Source organism: Otolemur garnettii, unplaced genomic scaffold (assembly GCF_000181295.1).
Source record: "Otolemur garnettii isolate 467f Iridium unplaced genomic scaffold, OtoGar3 scaffold00029, whole genome shotgun sequence".
Lineage (NCBI taxonomy): Eukaryota > Metazoa > Chordata > Mammalia > Primates > Galagidae > Otolemur > Otolemur garnettii.
Window position 1 is genome coordinate 2423535 of NW_003852424.1, and position 4915 is coordinate 2428449.

General features: G+C 35.8%; 1 protein-coding gene across 4 annotated transcripts in view; it reads right to left on the reverse strand.

Moving 5' to 3' along the window:
- MEF2A (myocyte enhancer factor 2A) overlaps positions 1–4915 on the reverse strand; it is a 129351-nt gene that overhangs the window by 90821 nt on the left and 33615 nt on the right. For 3 of the 4 annotated variants that reach the window (XM_023512491.1, XM_012804540.2, XM_023512494.1), the window contains exon 2: positions 3895–3972. The gene's annotated coding sequence lies outside the window, so the exon portion shown is untranslated. Of the gene's footprint in view, positions 1–1450; positions 1470–3894; positions 3973–4915 lie in introns of those variants that run through there. The other variant, XM_023512493.1, reaches the window with a different exon arrangement.

Below are 4915 nucleotides of genomic sequence, written 5' to 3' on the forward strand. Positions count from 1 at the left end.
CCAGGATTATCCTGACACAAAAAACAGACAAAACATCACCAAAAGAACTACAAACAAATGTCTTCCATGAACACAGATGTAAAAAAAAAAAAAAAAATTTAACAGAATTTTAACCAGAGAATCCAGCAAATATAAAAAGTATAATACATCGGGCAGCACCAGTAGCTCAGTAGGTAGGACACCAGCCACATACCCCGAGGCTGTCGGGTTTGAACCAAGTCCGGGCCAGCTAAAACACCAATGACAACTGCAACAAAAAAAATGGCCAGGCATTGTGGCAGGAGCCTGTAGTTCCAGCTACTTGGAAGGCTGAGGCAAGAGAATCACTTAAGCCTAAGAGTTTGAGGTTGCTGTTGGCTGTGATGCCAAAGCACTCTTCTAAGGGCAGCATAGTGGGATTCTGTCTCAAAAAAAAGGTACAATACAGCAAGAACAAGTGAAGATTATCCTAAAAATGCATAAACGGTTACTTCAACATTCAAAAAAATCAATGTAACTGACTGCATGAACTGACAAAAAGGAAAACATTATTACATCAATAGTGTAGAAAAAACATTTACGGCAAGAAAAATACTCTTAATAAGAGAGGGTAAAAAGATTGAATGTTTTCCACCTGAGACCAGGAGTAAGCCAAGGATGTTAGCTCTCTCCACATCTATCCACCACTGCATCAGGGCTTCCAGCCAATGCAATAAAGCAAGCAAAAGAAAGAAAAGCATATAAATTTAAAAGAAGGAAACAAATTCTTCACTGACAGACATAATGATGACCTACACAGAATATGTGAAGGAATCTACACATGACACTGATAATGAATTTAGCAGAATCATAAATTACAAAGCTTTATACAAAAGTCAATTATATTTCTATATACTAACAACAATTAGAAACAGATATTCTTTTAAATTACCGTTAAAATAACACAAAATATAAAATAAGTAGAGATGAATTGAACAAAATATGTGTAAGACCCTTACACTGAAAGCCACAAGACACTGCAGGGAAAAATAAAGATGACATAAATGGAACGAGACACTAAGTTTATGCATAAGAAGACTTCAGATCTGAAAAGGTCAATTCTCCCCAAACAGATCACTAGCCAAAATCCCATCAGGCTTTTCTATAGAAATTTATGAGCTGATTCTAAACTACCTGAAGAGAAACAGAAAGGATTTAGAACAGACAAAACAAATTTTGAGGATTTACATTGCCTGATTTATTTAAGACTTACTATAAAGCTTCAGTAATCAAGACAGTATATAACTGCCATAAGGAGAGATCAAAAGAACACAACAGAGTCCAGAAAACAGACCCATACATAATGGTCAACTGATTTTCAACAAAGGTGCCATAATCATTCAACAGGAAAAAATATCATCTTTTCAAAAAACTTGCTGGAGGGGCAGTGCCTATGGCTCAAAGAGTAGGGCACCAGGCCCCATATACATACCAAGGGGTGACAGGTTCAAGCCCGGCCTGGGCCAAAACTGAAAAACAAACAAACAAAAAAACTTGCTGCAACAACTTGCTGTTAACATTCAAAGAAATAAACCTAAACCTTTATTTCATACTACCCACAAAAAATTAACTCAAAATTGTTCACAGACCTAAATATAACAGTGCAAAGCAAAGACATGAAGAAAAAAATCAGAAGAAATTTTGCCCCATCTCTGTAACAAATCTATTTCTACTCCAATAGAATTACAGGGAAAATCCTTAATCTGAGGCTCTCCAGTCAACAGGTGATTCTATTAAAAAGAAAAGAGCATCTCCAACCTAAGAAGCACTCAAGCTAACTCCTAAGCAAGCACAATCCATAGAATCACAGAAAATCTGCCATGAAGATTAAGACACTGTCTACATCCTCGGAGCCTAGAAAAGGAAGCAGCAAAAATGCTGGGATTCCCTAACACTTAAACATGACTCAAAATATAACATGTGAAGTTACATCCATAGTATCACTGAGGTTCAGAGAAGGTACAGAATTCTGAGCTACAGGAATGGGACAGTTAAATTTCTATTATGTTTTAACACTTATCACTCAGTTTTGAGCAGTTAATGTATGAGTGATGTAAATTCAGTCCTCCCATAGTGTCTGTGAACAGGGATAAGTTTCACAGATAGCAAAATCCACTAATGTTCAAGTTCCTTATCAAATATTTGCATCTAACCTGCACATACAATCCTATATACGTTTGTCATCCCTAGATTACTTCTAATACCTAATACAATCAAATGCTACGTGACAGCCTTTACTCTATATTTTTAAGTGTACAACTTTCTTATTGTTACACTATTATTTTCTACTGTTTGGGGCTTTGTTTAGAATATTTTCCATCGACAGTTGATTGAGTCCACAGATGTGGAATCTATGGATACAGAGGTCCAACAGTAATGATGAGAAAAGAAAAAAAAATTCAGAGATTTACGTAAGACTAACCAAGGTTTATATTTTCAAATGAGAATTAAACTTCATTATTCCCTTCTCACCTGGACATATACAAGATTTTAAAATGAAGAATACTTTGTTTCAATTAGAAAAATAGTCCCTTTTCTCCCAGTTTCCTAACAAAAGGATAACATTAAATGGGTTATTCTTCAGTCAAATTATTACATAACAAGAAAAATATATAGCCGTGGAAGTACCACGTTAACTGACTACATCCTAGAGCTCCAGAAAGGCATACAGCCACATAAACTGATATCAAGATATAATACTTTAACAAAAAAACTCATTTTATAAGTATATAAAAATTTCTTTCTACCACTTAATTATTCAAAAACTTAGAACTTCTTTTAAATAGCAAAAATATTCTTCTAACTACAGAAAAAGAAAAAAAATTTTTTAAGATACCCTTCCCAAGTTTTTATTGACATAGTCACCAGGCTCAATGATATCTAATATTTTAAGAATATAAATGTTTATTTGTTATAATACAACCAAAGAATATCCCTACCTTTTTCAAAATTACTTATTTTTAAATAGTCTAGTATTAATGTAATTCATTTGTTTTCCTTTTTAAACAGAAAGTGGAATTCAGATGAAGTTTCAGTCATAAAAATTTGAGGACTATACATCACACTGACGTATCTTTAGTCTGAACCAATGCAATTTTTCTTTCTTTTTTTTTTTCAGAGTCTTACTATGTCATCCTCCATTGAGTGCAGTGACATCATAGCTCACAGCAACTTCCAATTTTTGGCCTTAAGCAATTCTCTTGCCTCAGTCTCCCAAGTAGCTGGGACTACAGACACTCACCACAACACCAGGCTATTTTTTGTTGCAGTTGTCACTGGTTAGCTGGCCTGGCCAGGATCGAACCCACCAGCCTCAGTATATGTGGCTGGCCACTGAGCCAATTTTCTTAACCAAAATAACCTACTCCAGGGCTTTGCAAATATGGGCCCACAATTTAAGGCAAATAAATTCAAAGTCACAAAAGATGTCCATGTTTTTAAAAGATACCCTAAAACCTGCTATATTTTTATCTTTGGCCCTTTCTACCTTTCACAAGACATGGCTAGATTTGTCCACTTCATCTTTCTCTTGAAAAAACTTTCCTCAGCTTATGTAACTCCTGTCCTCCAACTGTTCCTTTCTCTCGTTTATCACAGCAAATAGGACAAATAAAGTTAATTAATGTAGAACATGGAAGTGTAAACAATGAAAAAGTCAGGGATCATCTTAGTAGTTCCAGACAAAATATAAAAGAAACTGCCAATTTACAATATTATGCATTTCAAATGAATTTTACAAACTTCCTTTATTGATCTATAATAATCCCCCCTGCAAAACCTCTAAACCGACTGCCATTCAAGCTCACTAGAATAGTCTAATTTATAAAAACCATTTTATTGCATTTACTTCTTAATAGAAAAAGAAAAATGTCTTACTAGTAATGACGTCTCAGCAAAAAGTACACTTAGTTATGTTCCTTGCAGTAAATTCTTCTTTTTCACAAAATGTAATTCCTTAAGAAAAAAAATATGATAGGTGAGAAGAGAATTAAATAAACATTTTATTATTGTAAAATTCTAGCACTCAACACTATGGCTGGCAGATAGCACCACAAATACTAACAGATAGAAAATTATTAGGTTTTAAAAGTCATTTGCTACGGCTCAGAGCCCATAGCTCAGTGGTTAGGGCACCAGCCACATGCACTGGGGCTGGCGGTTTACAACTCAGCCTGGCCCCGCTGAACAACAATGATGACAACAATCACAACAACAACAACAAAAATTAGCCAGATGTTGGGGTGGGCACCTGTAGTCCCAGCTACTTGGGAAGCTAAAGCAAGAGTAAGTCCAAGAGTTTGAGGTTACTGTGAGCTGTCACACCACACTCTACTGAGGGCGCCATAATGAAACTCTGTCTCAAAAAAAAAACAAAAGTCATTTGCTTTATTTGGCTACTGAAACAAAATCTTAACCAACTGAGTATTTCTAACGTCACTAATCCATTATGGAGTGGAAGTATTACTCAATGTTCTGCAATATTCTTTGCACTGTCAGATTCAAAAATTGGTTTCCTCGGTCCTATTTTCCTATCCTCTGCATCCTGTAAGATGCTTTATTTTTATCTGTACTATGTGTACAGCCTATTGAAATTAAGTAATTTTGATAAACTAGTTTAAAACACGGTAGAAATTCTGTAAGCTGACCCCCTCCCCCAGTCATAATTGGTCAACATATGGAGGAGGTCAACATAAGGAACTCAGCCTACTGTACTAATATACATATGTAGTGCATGTCCAGTCGGAAAATAAGGTCAACTTAAAGAGGTCATCAATTTAAGAAGGTGCGCTCGGCGCCTGTGGCTCAAGCATGTAAGGCGCCAGCCACATACACCTGAGCTGGCGGGTTCGAATCCAGCCCCGGCCCACCAAACAACAATGACAGCTGCAACCAAAAA